General features: G+C 35.7%; 3 long non-coding RNA genes across 3 annotated transcripts; all 3 read left to right on the top strand.

Moving 5' to 3' along the window:
- The first annotated feature begins 10,449 nt into the window (after window positions 1–10,449).
- Window positions 10,450–12,654, top strand: LOC132803905 (uncharacterized). The gene is made up of 3 exons (XR_009639151.1): window positions 10,450–11,106; window positions 11,219–11,279; window positions 12,460–12,654. It is a non-coding gene; the product is annotated as an uncharacterized LOC132803905 (long non-coding RNA).
- Window positions 12,655–13,939: 1,285 nt separating this feature from the next.
- LOC132803904 (uncharacterized) lies at window positions 13,940–16,144 on the top strand. The gene is made up of 3 exons (XR_009639150.1): window positions 13,940–14,596; window positions 14,709–14,769; window positions 15,950–16,144. It is a non-coding gene; the product is annotated as an uncharacterized LOC132803904 (long non-coding RNA).
- Window positions 16,145–17,429: 1,285 nt separating this feature from the next.
- Window positions 17,430–19,635, top strand: LOC132803906 (uncharacterized). Its single transcript, XR_009639152.1, has 3 exons — window positions 17,430–18,086; window positions 18,199–18,259; window positions 19,441–19,635. It is a non-coding gene; the product is annotated as an uncharacterized LOC132803906 (long non-coding RNA).

Genomic DNA, 19,635 nt, shown 5'->3' with positions numbered 1-19,635 from the left:
ATTTTAGCAAATAATAATAATAATAAATGGCAAATATATTTAACAACCACTGATAATTTCACTTAGTTAAAAACCTAAGCCACTAACGTTTGATACATTTGTCAAATATATTAATCACCCATACAAAGATTTTGGCAAATATATTTTTAAAACGATTTTGATCTTTGATTTTATTTAATTTTATGGTGTATATTTACTCTTTTGAAGCTTTTTCTAGTTCCCATACTTATATCTTAACAGTTTTAATTCTAAGCAAAAACTAAATCACATTTAATTTTTGATGTACAATGAATCTCCAATCGCATAACTTTATCCTTACTTATTTATTTGTCCATAAACAAAGCACTTTTCAAATTTTAAACACCTATCTCCCTCCTTAACCTTTGACCAATTTGAATTTTCTATTTAGAAAAAATAAATTTTGTTACGTCTGAAAATTAATACATATCATTTTAAATATTAAACCTCCATGAGATTCAAAAACTAAAAAAAATAAAATTCTAATATTGATCTTGATATTTTGAGACTTGAATTGTATGTGAAAGTATATATATGTGTCTATATCAACATTTATGTGCTTAAAGACCTCGTACATGCGACACCATACAAATTGCAACATATACACATCAATGGTCGAACATTTTTGAGTAGTTAATGACCTCAACCACTAATATTTTTGACAAATAAATAACAAATATATTTGATAACCACTAACATTTTCACGCAGTTAATGACCTCAACCATTATATTTTGATAAACGAATTGTCAAATATGCTAATGACCCGTACAAAGAATTTTGACAAGTATATTAAATAAATGATGTTGATATTTAAATTTATTTAATTTAATATTTTAAGTTTCTTGTTTAAAAAACTTTTCAAAATTCTCATACTTATATCCAAACACCCTTTATTCTAGGTAAACACTAAATAAAGTTTAATTTTCTATGGACAATAAATCTCCAATCACATCTCTCTATCCATATTTAATTATTATTCCATACACAGAATAATCTTCAAATTTCAAACACATTTCTCTCACCTTAACCTTTGTGCAATTTTAATTTTCTAAAATCAAGTGATAGAGGTTCAAATGTTGCGAACACATGAATATATATATATATATATACAAGGCCATTTATGCTTTTTAGAAATTGCAAATAGAAGCTATTTATTTTTCTTTTTTGTTTTTCTAAAATTAAATAGTATTTCGATATAAGTATAATAATTGAAAAGGTTTTAAAAAGAACCTATTTGCCAAATGTGATTAGTTAAATTTCAATATCAAAACGATTTGATAGTTTTAACATCATATACGTTTTATTAGTCTTAATTCATATAAAATGTTAAAATTTCAAATTTGAAAAATGATTAAATACGTATTTAGTGAAATCTTATTTAGGAAAAATAATCTTATTTAGAAAAAGTAAAATTTGTTGAGATCTAATGATTAATAAATATAATTATAAATCTTAAATATTTATACCATTTAAAGGCGAAGAGGCAAAATCCAACCGGTGGTCATGATATTAAAACCTTATACATATATATATATATATGTATATGTTTGTGTTATATATATATATATATATGTGTGTGTGTGTGTGTGTGTTTGTGTGTTTCTAAACATTCATGTCCTTGAAGATCCCATGTACGTGCCAACATACAAATTACATCGTAAACACATTCATTGTCGAATATTTTCACGTAGTTAATAACCACAAACACTAACATTTCCCTTGAATCATACATAGCCATAATTACTTTCGGTAGAGGACAAAAACATGTAGAGTACGGTTTCAAAATATATATTGTCCTTTTCCTGGCCACAAATATCATTTTTTGTCGCTTTGTTGTTATTAGAAAATGAGTTTGGGCCGTAATGTTAGCAAATATTAATAATAATAAATGGCAAATATATTTAACAACCACTGACAATTTCACTTAGTTAAAAACCTAAGCCATTAACGTTTGATACATTTGTCAAACATATTAATCACCCATACAAAGATTTTGGCAAATATATTTTAAAAACGATTTTGATCTTTGAATTTATTTAATTTTATGGTGTATATTTACTCTTTTAAAGCTTTTTCTAGTTCCGATACTTATATCTTAACAGTTTTAATTCTAAGCAAAAACTAAATCACATTTAATTTTTGATGTACAATGAATCTCCAATCCCATAACTTTATCCTTATTTATTTATTTGTCCATAAACAAAGCACTTTTCAAATTTTAAACACCTATCTCCCTCCTCAACCTTTGAGCAATTTGAATATTCTATTTAGAAAAAATAAATTTTGTTAGGTCTGAAAATTAATAAATATAATTTTAAATATTAAACTTCCATGTGATTTAAAACACTAAAAAAAATAAAATTCTAATATTGATCTTGATATTTTGAGACTTGAATTGTATGTGAAAGTATATATATGTGTCTATATCAACATTTATGTGCTTAAAGACCTTGTACATTCGACACCATACAAATTGCAACATATACACATCAATGGTCGAACCTTTTATGTAGTTAATGACCTCAACCACTAATATTTTTGACAAATAAATAACAAATATATTTGATAACCACTAATATTTTCACGTAGTTAATGACCTCAACCATTATATTTTGATAAACGAATTGTCAAATTTGGTAATGACCCATACAAAGGATTTTGACAAGTGTATTAAATAAATGATGTTGATATTTAAATTTATTTAATTTAATTTTTTAAGTGTCTTGCTTAAAAAACTTTTCAAAATTCTCATACTTATATCCAAACACCCTTTATTCTAGGTAAACACTAAATAATGTTTAATTTTCTATGTACAATAATTCTCCAATCACATCTCTCTATCCATATTTAATTATTATTCCATAAACTGAATAATCCTCAAATTTCAAACACATTTCTCTCACCTTAACCTTTGTGCAATTTTAATTTTCTAAAATCAAGTTATAGAGGTTCAAATGTTGCAAACACATGAATATATATATATATACAAGGCCATTTATGCTTTTTAGAAATTGCAAATAAAAGCTATTTATTTTTCTTTTTTGTTTTTCTAAAATTAAATAGTATTTGGATATAAGTATAATAATTGAAATGGTTTTAAAAAGAACCTATTTGCCCAATTTGATTAGTTAAATTTCAATGTCAAAACGATTTGATAGTTTTAACATCATATACGTTTTATTAGTCTTAATTCATATAAAATGTTAAAATTTCAAATTTTAAAAATGATTAAATACGTATTTAGTGAAATCTTATTTAGAAAAAATAATCTTATTTAGAAAAAGTAAAATTTGTTGAGATCTAATGATTAATAAATATAATTGTAATTCTTAAATATTTATACCATTTAAAGGCGAAGAGGCAAAATCCAACCGGTGGTCATGATATTAAAACCTGATACGTATAGATATATATATATATATATATATATATATATATATATGTATATGTTTGTGTTATATATATATATATATATATGTGTGTGTGTGTGTGTGTGTGTGTGTGTGTGTTTGTGTGTTTCTAAACATTCATGTCCTTGAAGATCCCATGTATGTGCCAACATACAAATTACATCGTATACACATTCATTGTCGAATATTTTCACGTAGTTAATAACCACAAACACTAACATCTCCCTTCATATCATGCACAGCCACAATTACTTTCGGTAGAGGACAAAAACATGTAGAGTACGGTTTCAAAATATATATTGCCATTTTCCTGGCCGCAAATATCATTTTTTGTCGCTTTGTTGTTATTAGAAAATGAGTTTGGGCCGTAATTTTAGCAATTAATAATAATAATAAATGGCAAATATATTTAACAACCACTGACAATTTCACTTAGTTAAAAACCTAAGCCACTAATGTTTGATACAATTGTCAAATATATTAATCACCCATACAAAGATTTTGGCAAATATATTTTAAAAACGATTTTGATCTTTGAATTTATTTAATTTTATGGTGTATATTTACTCTTTTGAAGCTTTTTCTAGTTCCCATACTTATATCTTAAAAGTTTTAATTCTAAGCAAAAACTAAATCACATTTAATTTTTGATGTACAATGAATCTCCAATCCCATAACTTTATCCTTATTTATTTATTTGTCCATAAACAAAGCACTTTTCAAAGTTTAAACACCTCTCTCCCTCCTCAACCTTTGAGCAATTTGAATTTTCTATTTAGAAAAAATAAATTTTGTTAGGTCTGAAAATTAATAAATATAATTTTAAATATTAAACCTCCATGTGATTCAAAAACTAAAAAAAATAAAATTCTACTATTGATCTTGATATTTTGAGACTTGAATTGTATGTGAAAGTATATATATGTGTCTAGATCAACATTTATGTGCTTAAAGACCTCGTACATGCGACACCATACAAATTGCAGTATATACACATCAATGTTCGAACATTTTTATGTAGTTAATCACCTCAACCACTAATATTTTTAACAAATAAATGACAAATATATTTGAGAACCACTAACATTTTCACGTAGTTAATGACCTCAACCATTATATTTTGATAAACGAATTGTCAAATATGCTAATGACCCATACAAAGGATTTGACAAGTATATTAAATGAATGATGTTGATATTTAAATTTATTTAATTTAATTTTTTAAGTTTCTTGTTTAAAAAACTTTTCAAAATTCTCATACTTATATCCAAACACCCTTTATTCTAGGTAAGCACTAAATAATGTTTAATTTTCTATGTACAATAAATCTCCAATCACATCTCTCTATCCATATTTAATTATTATTCCATAAACAGAATAATCTTGAAATTTTAAACACATTTCTCTCATCTTAACCTTTGTGCAATTTTAATTTTCTAAAATCAAGTGATAGAGGTTCAAATGTTGCAAACACATGAATATATATATATATATATATATAAAGGCCATTTATGCATTCTAGAAATTGCACATAGAAGCTATTTATTTTTCTTTTTTGTTTTTCTAAAATTAAATAGTATTTGGATATAAGTATAATAATTGAAAAGGTTTTAAAAAGAACCTTTTTGCCCAATTTGATTAGTTAAATTTCAATATCAAAACGATTTGATAGTTTTAACATCATATACGTTTTATTAGTCTTAATTCATATAAAATGTTAAAATTTCAAATTTGAAAAATGATTAAATACGTATTTAGTGAAATCTTATTTAGGAAAAATAATCTTATTTAGAACAAGTAAAATTTATTGAGATCTAATGATTAATAAATATAATTATAAATCTTAAATTTTTATACCATTTAAAGGCGAAGAGGTAAAATCCAACCGGTGGTCATGATATTAAAACCTGATACATATATATATATATATATATATATATATATATATGTATATGTTTGTGTTTTATATATATATATATGTATATGTTTGTGTTATATATATGTGTGTGTGTGTGTGTGTGTGTGTGTGTGTGTGTGTGTGTGTGTGTTTGTGCGTTTCTAAACATTCATGTCCTTGAAGATCTTATATATGTGCCAACATACAAATTACATCGTATACACATTCATTGTCGAATATTTTCATGTAGTTAATAACCACAAACATTAACATTTCCCTTGAATCATACACAGCCACAATTACTTTCGGTAGAGGACAAAAACATGTTGAGTACGGTTTCAAAATATATATTGCCATTTTCCTGGCCGCAAATATCATTTTTTGTTGCTTTGTTGTTATTAGAAAATGAGTTTGGGCCGTAATTTTTAGCAAATAATAATAATAATAATAAATGGCAAATATATTTAACAACCACTGACAATTTCACTTAGTTAAAAACCTAAGCCATTAACATTTAATACATTTGTCAAATATATTAATCACCCATACAAAGATTTGGGCAAATATATTTTAAAAACGATTTTGATCTTTGAATTTATTTAATTTTATGGTGTATATTTATTCTTTTAAAGCTTTTTCTACTTACTTATATCTTAACAGTTTTAATTCTAAGCAAAAAATAAATCGCATTTAATTTTTGATGTACAATGAATCTCCAATCCCAAAACTTTATCCTTATTTATTTATTTGTCCATAAACAAAGCACTTTTCAAATTTTAAACACCTATCTCCCTCCTTAACCTTTGAGCAACTTGAACTTTCTATTTAGAAAAAATAAATTTTGTTAGGTCTGAAAATTAATAAATATAATTTTAAATATTAAACCTTCATGAGATTCAAAAACAAAAACAAATAAAATTCTAATATTGATCTTGATATTTTGAGACTTGAATTGTATGTGAAAGTATATATATGTGTCTATATCAACATTTATGTGCTTAAAGACCTCGTACATGCGACACCATACAAATTGCAACATATACACATCAATGGTCGAACATTTTTATGTAGTTAATCACCTCAACCACTAATATTTTTCACAAATAAATAACAAATATATTTGATAACCACTAACATTTTCACGTAGTTAATGACCTCAACTGTAACACCCCGTCCCGAACCATGTCGGAATTTTTGCACGTTGACCGAGGTTGACCGTTGACCGAAGGGGTCAAAAGTTGACTTTTTGATCCGGTTGGAATTCTGGGTTGACTGAGGTACCATTACGAAGTACACGTTGGCACGAGTTCGTAGACTGGTAGCACGTTGAAAACGGAGCTACGATTTGAAAGTTTTGAGTAAAACAAGTTGAGGTCCAAACTGTCCAAGGGGTGCCGGAGTTGACTTTTTATTCATGCAAGTTTGAGCGTTGACTCATGCATGGTTGTGAAGTGCTCGTCGATACGAGTCCGTAGACTAGCGGCACGTCCGATTTGGACATGTGGTTTGAAAGTTATGGACCTGTAAAGTTTTTCAAATACCGTATTATTTTAATATTATTTTTACACGCATAACGAGGTGCCACGTGTGACTCAATGAAGGTGGCCATGTGTCACCATGGTGAAATGCCACATGTCAACCATGTGAAAAATCAAATTATTTTATTATTTTTGAATAATAATATTATTATTAATATTATTTAATTATTTCTTTTTCTTTTCCTTTTTCTTTTTCTTTTTCTTTTTCTTTTTCTTTTCTTTTCCCCACGTGGGAAAACACCACCACTTCTTTCTTTTTCTTTTTCTTTTTCTTTTTCTTTTTTTCTTTTTTCCTTTCTTCTTCCCCGAAACACCAAGCACGCAACAGTTATTTTTCTTCCCTCCGGCCGTCCCTCTCTCTCTCCCGTGTTTTTGAATTCCGGCCACCTACACAGTACACGCGCCGGCCAGTGACGTGCGGAAGGAGGAGGCGAGCTCGGCCGCCAAGTTTCACGGCCAGCCGCCGCCGGACGCGCGCCGATCGGGCCGGAGAAGCCGCCGGTCGGCCAAGTTTCTCTCTCCTCTTTTCTTGTGTTTTCCGGCCAGCCCACTCCCAATTGAGCCTCCTATCCCCCTATTTTGGGTCCTCTGAATCCAAAACTGGCCTCCAATCCTAGAAATTCAAAGCGGTTTGCGAGATATGCGGAAGTGAACACCGGCCGAAACTTTCCGACCAAATTCCGGCCACCTCCGGCGGAATTGGGGTCAACGGAGACCGGATTGGTGATCCTCGTTCCACGAGCTTCGATTCGGTATATCATTCGACCATTTTGGTTAAAGTTTGTGTTTGACCCCCCGGGTACCGGGTATTATTTACCCGATTAAAATATTAATTTATTTGACTGTCTGTGAATTTTGTTCTAGGAGCACCGGTGAGTCGTAGAATTGATCCCATAGTGGATCGTGGGTTAATTGCGTGCTCCAGGTGAGTGACCTACCTTTAAAAATATTTTTGGGGTAATTAATTGTATTTATGTGGTATTAATTTGATATCTGTAAAATTGTACTCATGTGGTGTATTTTAAATATAATCGGAAAAAATATTATTTTATATATATATTTACTCATTGGTAATAAATGAAAATTTTGGGATCATTAGAAATTCCCGATTAGTATTTTATTATGGTTTAATTTATTATGCATGAGCAAGGTGTATTTTGATAGTATTTGTACGTGCTTTTTAAAATTTATTTTCCGGGCATAATTGGGTTAAATAGTTTACGAAAATATTTGGTTATATTTTATAAATTATGCCCGCGGTATTTTTATGGTTGCATCTCGTATTTCGAGGAAAATTGTGGTTTGTTGGTTATCGCTGTTTCGTACCGGGTTGTTTAAATAAAAATATGTGGGATGGTGTTTTGTGAAAATATGGTATACTTCCCACGGTGGTTTTTGGAAAAAACGGTACGGTTGGTTGTTTATGTTTATTTTTAGACGCACTCATACAGTATTGGTGTTCTGGTGTATGGTGTATGGACACATGGTTTAGCACGCGGTTATTATATGGTTTAGCGTGCGGTTATTACTTCACCCGTGAGTTGCCATTGGACCGTGGGCAGGCAAGGTTATTGTTGCGCACAGCCGCCCCCCTCCTTGGCCGGGTGATGGTTTTTAGCAGTTGGTACTGTCGGGACGCCGAAGTGACCGCTGCAGGTTTCTCTCTTTAACCTCCCGCCAGTCGGTGCTCGGGACGCTGGGTATCGGAGGGCATCACCGGTATATGGTGTGGTGCGTCAGGTGTAATTGTCGGTGTAAATTGCAATTAAAGTTTAAAACCCCAAAGGTGTTCAAAAAAAAAATTATTTATTATAAGTTATTGCAGTTATTTATATTTGGGGTATTTATGTATTTATTTGTTTATTTGTTGTTTATTAATTTGTTTGGTTCCTTGGTTTTTGGGAAGTACGTACAAGGGTTTTGTGAAAATGTTTTAAAAGGGGAACTTTTCCAACTGAGAGAATTGTAAGGGTTTTGAGAGAAATTATTATTTTCCAATTAATTATTATCTATCTACTGTATTACTGTGGTATTATATTGTATAGTAGATAGGGTCACTCACTGAGATGATTAGCATCTCACACTCTTAAATTCCGTTCCCTTAGGTCCAGGTTGGAGACGTTGATTGTCCGGGGCGAGCCCAACGTCTCAGTTCGTTGCCGAAGGTTCAAGCAGTTTTTCTTCCCTTTTTCCTCTCTATCTTGTATTACATTCTTATCTATTATTTTTATAAATTCCACATTTGTTGTATAATGCTCTGTATACTGTATTGGACGTGTGGTTGTTCTTTATGCACTGGGTTGCTGCTGTTGTTTTATTTTTGAAGTGCTGCAAATTGTGGAAACAATTTGTAGTTTGTGGGAGGAATAAGGGGATGTTGTTAGAAGTGTGTTTTCAGTGCAGGTAATTTGTGGTAAGTAAATCCCTTAGGGGAGGCTCTGCCGGATTTTCCGTTGGAGGGTTCGGTAGGGTTTCCCTGGGATCAAGGCTGTCTAGGGTTCCGGGGAAGGAATTCTGGACGGGTCCTGACAGTTGGTATCAGAGCTCTAGGTTCTAGTATTCCTAAGGGACTGTGCATTGTTGTGCATCCCATCTGTGTCTATTCTCTCGTTTTACCGTCTTAAAGCGTTCCTTCTGTTGTCTTGAAGCAAATTCGTTGTTCGAGTTTGAATAACTCTAATCTTCGGGGGTGTCAAAATATTTTTCCGATCGATTATCAAAATTAAATACTTTTCAAAGTGGTATTTGAAATTAAAGGTGTTTTATTCGAGTATTTTTCATTTATGTTTGTATATGTCTTTGTATGTATATCGTTTAATATTATACTGCACCATACGGAGGCGGCGAACCATTGTGGTCCATGTAGAGCTAGCCCCATAATCATGTTGCCTACGAGTCCAGGGGATCGGACGGCCAATATAGGCAACCACCCTGGTTTGTATTGGTAGCAGAGTGTCGGCGACAGTTGGAATCATGGATTACGTAATATGTAGAAGGTATCGTACGTACCTCCATTACAAGCGTGCATATTTGTTTTATGTTATGGTTTTTCCAAGACCGACTTCAGCGACGTAAGAAATTTCGAGGATGAAATTTTTGTAAGGGGGGAAGGTTGTAACACCCCGTCCCGAACCATGTCGGAATTTTTGCACGTTGACCGAGGTTGACCGTTGACCGAAGGGGTCAAAAGTTGACTTTTTGATCCGGTTGGAATTCTGGGTTGACTGAGGTACCGTTACGAAGTACACGTTGGCACGAGTTCGTAGACTGGTAGCACGTTGAAAACGGAGCTACGGTTTGAAAGTTTTGAGTAAAACAAGTTGAGGTCCAAACTGTCCAAGGGGTGCCGGAGTTGACTTTTTATTCATGCAAGGTTGAGCGTTGACTCATGCATGGTTGTGAAGTGCTCGTCGATACGAGTCCGTAGACTAGCGGCACGTCCGATTTGGACATGTGGTTTGAAAGTTATGGACCTGTAAAGTTTTTCAAATACCGTATTATTTTAATATTATTTTTACACGCATAACGAGGTGCCACGTGTGACTCAATGAAGGTGGCCATGTGTCACCATGGTGAAATGCCACATGTCAACCATGTGAAAAATCAAATTATTTTATTATTTTTGAATAATAATATTATTATTAATATTATTTAATTATTTCTTTTTCTTTTCCTTTTTCTTTTTCTTTTTCTTTTTCTTTTTCTTTTCTTTTCCCCACGTGGGAAAACACCACCACTTCTTTCTTTTTCTTTTTCTTTTTCTTTTTCTTTTTTTCTTTTTTCCTTTCTTCTTCCCCGAAACACCAAGCACGCAACAGTTATTTTTCTTCCCTCCGGCCGTCCCTCTCTCTCTCCCGTGTTTTTGAATTCCGGCCACCTACACAGTACACGCGCCGGCCAGTGACGTGCGGAAGGAGGAGGCGAGCTCGGCCGCCAAGTTTCACGGCCAGCCGCCGCCGGACGCGCGCCGATCGGGCCGGAGAAGCCGCCGGCCGGCCAAGTTTCTCTCTCCTCTTTTCTTGTGTTTTCCGGCCAGCCCACTCCCAATTGAGCCTCCTATCCCCCTATTTTGGGTCCTCTGAATCCAAAACTGGCCTCCAATCCTAGAAATTCAAAGCGGTTTGCGAGATATGCGGAAGTGAACACCGGCCGAAACTTTCCGACCAAATTCCGGCCACCTCCGGCGGAATTGGGGTCAACGGAGACCGGATTGGTGATCCTCGTTCCACGAGCTTCGATTCGGTATATCATTCGACCATTTTGGTTAAAGTTTGTGTTTGACCCCCCGGGTACCGGGTATTATTTACCCGATTAAAATATTAATTTATTTGACTGTCTGTGAATTTTGTTCTAGGAGCACCGGTGAGTCGTAGAATTGATCCCGTAGTGGATCGTGGGTTAATTGCGTGCTCCAGGTGAGTGACCTACCTTTAAAAATATTTTTGGGGTAATTAATTGTATTTATGTGGTATTAATTTGATATCTGTAAAATTGTACTCATGTGGTGTATTTTAAATATAATCGGAAAAAATATTATTTTATATATATATTTACTCATTGGTAATAAATGAAAATTTTGGGATCATTAGAAATTCCCGATTAGTATTTTATTATGGTTTAATTTATTATGCATGAGCAAGGTGTATTTTGGTAGTATTTGTACGTGGTTTTTAAAATTTATTTTCCGGGCATAATTGGGTTAAATAGTTTACGAAAATATTTGGTTATATTTTATAAATTATGCCCGCGGTATTTTTATGGTTGCATCTCGTATTTCGAGGAAAATTGTGGTTTGTTGGTTATCGCTGTTTCGTACCGGGTTGTTTAAATAAAAATATGTGGGATGGTGTTTTGTGAAAATATGGTATACTTCCCACGGTGGTTTTTGGAAAAAACGGTACGGTTGGTTGTTTATGTTTATTTTTAGACGCACTCATACAGTATTGGTGTTCTGGTGTATGGTGTATGGACACGTGGTTTAGCACGCGGTTATTATATGGTTTAGCGTGCGGTTATTACTTCACCCGTGAGTTGCCATTGGACCGTGGGCAGGCAAGGTTATTGTTGCGCACAGCCGCCCCCCTCCTTGGCCGGGTGATGGTTTTTAGCAGTTGGTACTGTCGGGACGCCGAAGTGACCGCTGCAGGTTTCTCTCTTTAACCTCCCGCCAGTCGGTGCTCGGGACGCTGGGTATCGGAGGGCATCACCGGTATATGGTGTGGTGCGTCAGGTGTAATTGTCGGTGTAAATTGCAATTAAAGTTTAAAACCCCAAAGGTGTTCAAAAAAAAAATTATTTATTATAAGTTATTGCAGTTATTTATATTTGGGGTATTTATGTATTTATTTGTTTATTTGTTGTTTATTAATTTGTTTGGTTCCTTGGTTTTTGGGAAGTACGTACAAGGGTTTTGTGAAAATGTTTTAAAAGGGGAACTTTTCCAACTGAGAGAATTGTAAGGGTTTTGAGAGAAATTATTATTTTCCAATTAATTATTATCTATCTACTGTATTACTGTGGTATTATATTGTATAGTAGATAGGGTCACTCACTGAGATGATTAGCATCTCACACTCTTAAATTCCGTTCCCCTAGGTCCAGGTTGGAGACGTTGATTGTCCGGGGCGAGCCCAACGTCTCAGTTCGTTGCCGAAGGTTCAAGCAGTTTTTCTTCCCTTTTTCCTCTCTATCTTGTATTACATTCTTATCTATTATTTTTATAAATTCCACATTTGTTGTATAATGCTCTGTATACTGTATTGGACGTGTGGTTGTTCTTTATGCACTGGGTTGCTGCTGTTGTTTTATTTTTGAAGTGCTGCAAATTGTGGAAACAATTTGTAGTTTGTGGGAGGAATAAGGGGATGTTGTTAGAAGTGTGTTTTCAGTGCAGGTAATTTGTGGTAAGTAAATCCCTTAGGGGAGGCTCTGCCGGATTCTCCGTTGGAGGGTTCGGTAGGGTTTCCCTGGGATCAGGGCTGTCTAGGGTTCCGGGGAAGGAATTCTGGACGGGTCCTGACAGTTGGTATCAGAGCTCTAGGTTCTAGTATTCCTAAGGGACTGTGCATTGTTGTGCATCCCATCTGTGTCTATTCTCTCGTTTTACCGTCTTAAAGCGTTCCTTCTGTTGTCTTGAAGCAAATTCGTTGTTCGAGTTTGAATAACTCTAATCTTCGGGGGTGTCAAAATATTTTTCCGATCGATTATCAAAATTAAATACTTTTCAAAGTGGTATTTGAAATTAAAGGTGTTTTATTCGAGTATTTTTCATTTATGTTTGTATATGTCTTTGTATGTATATCGTTTAATATTATACTGCACCATACGGAGGCGGCGAACCATTGTGGTCCATGTAGAGCTAGCCCCATAATCATGTTGCCTACGAGTCCAGGGGATCGGACTGCCAATATAGGCAACCACCCTGGTTTGTATTGGTAGCAGAGTGTCGGCGACAGTTGGAATCATGGATTACGTAATATGTAGAAGGTATCGTACGTACCTCCATTACAAGCGTGCATATTTGTTTTATGTTATGGTTTTTCCAAGACCGACTTCAGCAACGTAAGAAATTTCGAGGATGAAATTTTTGTAAGGGGGGAAGGTTGTAACACCCCGTCCCGAACCATGTCGGAATTTTTGCACGTTGACCGAGGTTGACCGTTGACCGAAGGGGTCAAAAGTTGACTTTTTGATCCGGTTGGAATTCTGGGTTGACTGAGGTACCGTTACGAAGTACACGTTGGCACGAGTTCGTAGACTGGTAGCACGTTGAAAACGGAGCTACGGTTTGAAAGTTTTGAGTAAAACAAGTTGAGGTCCAAACTGTCCAAGGGGTGCCGGAGTTGACTTTTTATTCATGCAAGGTTGAGCGTTGACTCATGCATGGTTGTGAAGTGCTCGTCGATACGAGTCCGTAGACTAGCGGCACGTCCGATTTGGACATGTGGTTTGAAAGTTATGGACCTGTAAAGTTTTTCAAATACCGTATTATTTTAATATTATTTTTACACGCATAACGAGGTGCCACGTGTGACTCAATGAAGGTGGCCATGTGTCACCATGGTGAAATGCCACATGTCAACCATGTGAAAAATCAAATTATTTTATTATTTTTGAATAATAATATTATTATTAATATTATTTAATTATTTCTTTTTCTTTTCCTTTTTCTTTTTCTTTTTCTTTTTCTTTTTCTTTTCTTTTCCCCACGTGGGAAAACACCACCACTTCTTTCTTTTTCTTTTTCTTTTTCTTTTTCTTTTTTTCTTTTTTCCTTTCTTCTTCCCCGAAACACCAAGCACGCAACAGTTATTTTTCTTCCCTCCGGCCGTCCCTCTCTCTCTCCCGTGTTTTTGAATTCCGGCCACCTACACAGTACACGCGCCGGCCAGTGACGTGCGGAAGGAGGAGGCGAGCTCGGCCGCCAAGTTTCACGGCCAGCCGCCGCCGGACGCGCGCCGATCGGGCCGGAGAAGCCGCCGGCCGGCCAAGTTTCTCTCTCCTCTTTTCTTGTGTTTTCCGGCCAGCCCACTCCCAATTGAGCCTCCTATCCCCCTATTTTGGGTCCTCTGAATCCAAAACTGGCCTCCAATCCTAGAAATTCAAAGCGGTTTGCGAGATATGCGGAAGTGAACACCGGCCGAAACTTTCCGACCAAATTCCGGCCACCTCCGGCGGAATTGGGGTCAACGGAGACCGGATTGGTGATCCTCGTTCCACGAGCTTCGATTCGGTATATCATTCGACCATTTTGGTTAAAGTTTGTGTTTGACCCCCCGGGTACCGGGTATTATTTACCCGATTAAAATATTAATTTATTTGACTGTCTGTGAATTTTGTTCTAGGAGCACCGGTGAGTCGTAGAATTGATCCCGTAGTGGATCGTGGGTTAATTGCGTGCTCCAGGTGAGTGACCTACCTTTAAAAATATTTTTGGGGTAATTAATTGTATTTATGTGGTATTAATTTGATATCTGTAAAATTGTACTCATGTGGTGTATTTTAAATATAATCGGAAAAAATATTATTTTATATATATATTTACTCATTGGTAATAAATGAAAATTTTGGGATCATTAGAAATTCCCGATTAGTATTTTATTATGGTTTAATTTATTATGCATGAGCAAGGTGTATTTTGGTAGTATTTGTACGTGGTTTTTAAAATTTATTTTCCGGGCATAATTGGGTTAAATAGTTTACGAAAATATTTGGTTATATTTTATAAATTATGCCCGCGGTATTTTTATGGTTGCATCTCGTATTTCGAGGAAAATTGTGGTTTGTTGGTTATCGCTGTTTCGTACCGGGTTGTTTAAATAAAAATATGTGGGATGGTGTTTTGTGAAAATATGGTATACTTCCCACGGTGGTTTTTGGAAAAAACGGTACGGTTGGTTGTTTATGTTTATTTTTAGACGCACTCATACAGTATTGGTGTTCTGGTGTATGGTGTATGGACACGTGGTTTAGCACGCGGTTATTATATGGTTTAGCGTGCGGTTATTACTTCACCCGTGAGTTGCCATTGGACCGTGGGCAGGCAAGGTTATTGTTGCGCACAGCCGCCCCCCTCCTTGGCCGGGTGATGGTTTTTAGCAGTTGGTACTGTCGGGACGCCGAAGTGACCGCTGCAGGTTTCTCTCTTTAACCTCCCGCCAGTCGGTGCTCGGGACGCTGGGTATCGGAGGGCATCACCGGTATATGGTGTGGTGCGTCAGGTGTAATTGTCGGTGTAAATTGCAATTAAAGTTTAAAACCCCAAAGGTGTTCAAAAAAAAAATTATTTATTATAAGTTATTGCAGTTATTTATATTTGGGGTATTTATGTATTTATTTGTTTATTTGTTGTTTATTAATTTGTTTGGTTCCTTGGTTTTTGGGAAGTACGTACAAGGGTTTTGTGAAAATGTTTTAAAAGGGGAACTTTTCCAACTGAGAGAATTGTAAGGGTTTTGAGAGAAATTATTATTTTCCAATTAATTATTATCTATCTACTGTATTACTGTGGTATTATATTGTATAGTAGATAGGGTCACTCACTGAGATGATTAGCATCTCACACTCTTAAATTCCGTTCCCCTAGGTCCAGGTTGGAGACGTTGATTGTCCGGGGCGAGCCCAACGTCTCAGTTCGTTGCCGAAGGTTCAAGCAGTTTTTCTTCCCTTTTTCCTCTCTATCTTGTATTACATTCTTATCTATTATTTTTATAAATTCCACATTTGTTGTATAATGCTCTGTATACTGTATTGGACGTGTGGTTGTTCTTTATGCACTGGGTTGCTGCTGTTGTTTTATTTTTGAAGTGCTGCAAATTGTGGAAACAATTTGTAGTTTGTGGGAGGAATAAGGGGATGTTGTTAGAAGTGTGTTTTCAGTGCAGGTAATTTGTGGTAAGTAAATCCCTTAGGGGAGGCTCTGCCGGATTCTCCGTTGGAGGGTTCGGTAGGGTTTCCCTGGGATCAGGGCTGTCTAGGGTTCCGGGGAAGGAATTCTGGACGGGTCCTGACAGTTGGTATCAGAGCTCTAGGTTCTAGTATTCCTAAGGGACTGTGCATTGTTGTGCATCCCATCTGTGTCTATTCTCTCGTTTTACCGTCTTAAAGCGTTCCTTCTGTTGTCTTGAAGCAAATTCGTTGTTCGAGTTTGAATAACTCTAATCTTCGGGGGTGTCAAAATATTTTTCCGATCGATTATCAAAATTAAATACTTTTCAAAGTGGTATTTGAAATTAAAGGTGTTTTATTCGAGTATTTTTCATTTATGTTTGTATATGTCTTTGTATGTATATCGTTTAATATTATACTGCACCATACGGAGGCGGCGAACCATTGTGGTCCATGTAGAGCTAGCCCCATAATCATGTTGCCTACGAGTCCAAGGGATCGGACTGCCAATATAGGCAACCACCCTGGTTTGTATTGGTAGCAGAGTGTCGGCGACAGTTGGAATCATGGATTACGTAATATGTAGAAGGTATCGTACGTACCTCCATTACAAGCGTGCATATTTGTTTTATGTTATGGTTTTTCCAAGACCGACTTCAGCAACGTAAGAAATTTCGAGGATGAAATTTTTGTAAGGGGGGAAGGTTGTAACACCCCGTCCCGAACCATGTCGGAATTTTTGCACGTTGACCGAGGTTGACCGTTGACCGAAGGGGTCAAAAGTTGACTTTTTGATCCGGTTGGAATTCTGGGTTGACTGAGGTACCGTTACGAAGTACACGTTGGCACGAGTTCGTAGACTGGTAGCACGTTGAAAACGGAGCTACGGTTTGAAAGTTTTGAGTAAAACAAGTTGAGGTCCAAACTGTCCAAGGGGTGCCGGAGTTGACTTTTTATTCATGCAAGGTTGAGCGTTGACTCATGCATGGTTGTGAAGTGCTCGTCGATACGAGTCCGTAGACTAGCGGCACGTCCGATTTGGACATGTGGTTTGAAAGTTATGGACCTGTAAAGTTTTTCAAATACCGTATTATTTTAATATTATTTTTACACGCATAACGAGGTGCCACGTGTGACTCAATGAAGGTGGCCATGTGTCACCATGGTGAAATGCCACATGTCAACCATGTGAAAAATCAAATTATTTTATTATTTTTGAATAATAATATTATTATTAATATTATTTAATTATTTCTTTTTCTTTTCCTTTTTCTTTTTCTTTTTCTTTTTCTTTTTCTTTTCTTTTCCCCACGTGGGAAAACACCACCACTTCTTTCTTTTTCTTTTTCTTTTTCTTTTTCTTTTTTTCTTTTTTCCTTTCTTCTTCCCCGAAACACCAAGCACGCAACAGTTATTTTTCTTCCCTCCGGCCGTCCCTCTCTCTCTCCCGTGTTTTTGAATTCCGGCCACCTACACAGTACACGCGCCGGCCAGTGACGTGCGGAAGGAGGAGGCGAGCTCGGCCGCCAAGTTTCACGGCCAGCCGCCGCCGGACGCGCGCCGATCGGGCCGGAGAAGCCGCCGGCCGGCCAAGTTTCTCTCTCCTCTTTTCTTGTGTTTTCCGGCCAGCCCACTCCCAATTGAGCCTCCTATCCCCCTATTTTGGGTCCTCTGAATCCAAAACTGGCCTCCAATCCTAGAAATTCAAAGCGGTTTGCGAGATATGCGGAAGTGAACACCGGCCGAAACTTTCCGACCAAATTCCGGCCACCTCCGGCGGAATTGGGGTCAACGGAGACCGGATTGGTGATCCTCGTTCCACGAGCTTCGATTCGGTATATCATTCGACCATTTTGGTTAAAGTTTGTGTTTGACCCCCCGGGTACCGGGTATTATTTACCCGATTAAAATATTAATTTATTTGACTGTCTGTGAATTTTGTTCTAGGAGCACCGGTGAGTCGTAGAATTGATCCCGTAGTGGATCGTGGGTTAATTGCGTGCTCCAGGTGAGTGACCTACCTTTAAAAATATTTTTGGGGTAATTAATTGTATTTATGTGGTATTAATTTGATATCTGTAAAATTGTACTCATGTGGTGTATTTTAAATATAATCGGAAAAAATATTATTTTATATATATATTTACTCATTGGTAATAAATGAAAATTTTGGGATCATTAGAAATTCCCGATTAGTATTTTATTATGGTTTAATTTATTATGCATGAGCAAGGTGTATTTTGGTAGTATTTGTACGTGGTTTTTAAAATTTATTTTCCGGGCATAATTGGGTTAAATAGTTTACGAAAATATTTGGTTATATTTTATAAATTATGCCCGCGGTATTTTTATGGTTGCATCTCGTATTTCGAGGAAAATTGTGGTTTGTTGGTTATCGCTGTTTCGTACCGGGTTGTTTAAATAAAAATATGTGGGATGGTGTTTTGTGAAAATATGGTATACTTCCCACGGTGGTTTTTGGAAAAAACGGTACGGTTGGTTGTTTATGTTTATTTTTAGACGCACTCATACAGTATTGGTGTTCTGGTGTATGGTGTATGGACACGTGGTTTAGCACGCGGTTATTATATGGTTTAGCGTGCGGTTATTACTTCACCCGTGAGTTGCCATTGGACCGTGGGCAGGCAAGGTTATTGTTGCGCACAGCCGCCCCCCTCCTTGGCCGGGTGATGGTTTTTAGCAGTTGGTACTGTCGGGACGCCGAAGTGACCGCTGCAGGTTTCTCTCTTTAACCTCCCGCCAGTCGGTGCTCGGGACGCTGGGTATCGGAGGGCATCACCGGTATATGGTGTGGTGCGTCAGGTGTAATTGTCGGTGTAAATTGCAATTAAAGTTTAAAACCCCAAAGGTGTTCAAAAAAAAAAATTATTTATTATAAGTTATTGCAGTTATTTATATTTGGGGTATTTATGTATTTATTTGTTTATTTGTTGTTTATTAATTTGTTTGGTTCCTTGGTTTTTGGGAAGTACGTACAAGGGTTTTGTGAAAATGTTTTAAAAGGGGAACTTTTCCAACTGAGAGAATTGTAAGGGTTTTGAGAGAAATTATTATTTTCCAATTAATTATTATCTATCTACTGTATTACTGTGGTATTATATTGTATAGTAGATAGGGTCACTCACTGAGATGATTAGCATCTCACACTCTTAAATTCCGTTCCCCTAGGTCCAGGTTGGAGACGTTGATTGTCCGGGGCGAGCCCAACGTCTCAGTTCGTTGCCGAAGGTTCAAGCAGTTTTTCTTCCCTTTTTCCTCTCTATCTTGTATTACATTCTTATCTATTATTTTTATAAATTCCACATTTGTTGTATAATGCTCTGTATACTGTATTGGACGTGTGGTTGTTCTTTATGCACTGGG

Source organism: Ziziphus jujuba, chromosome 5 (genome assembly GCF_031755915.1).
Source record: "Ziziphus jujuba cultivar Dongzao chromosome 5, ASM3175591v1".
NCBI classification, from domain to species: Eukaryota; Viridiplantae; Streptophyta; class Magnoliopsida; order Rosales; family Rhamnaceae; genus Ziziphus; species Ziziphus jujuba.
Note: the sequence above shows the minus strand (reverse complement) of the source record. Positions and strands in the feature narration are given on the sequence as shown.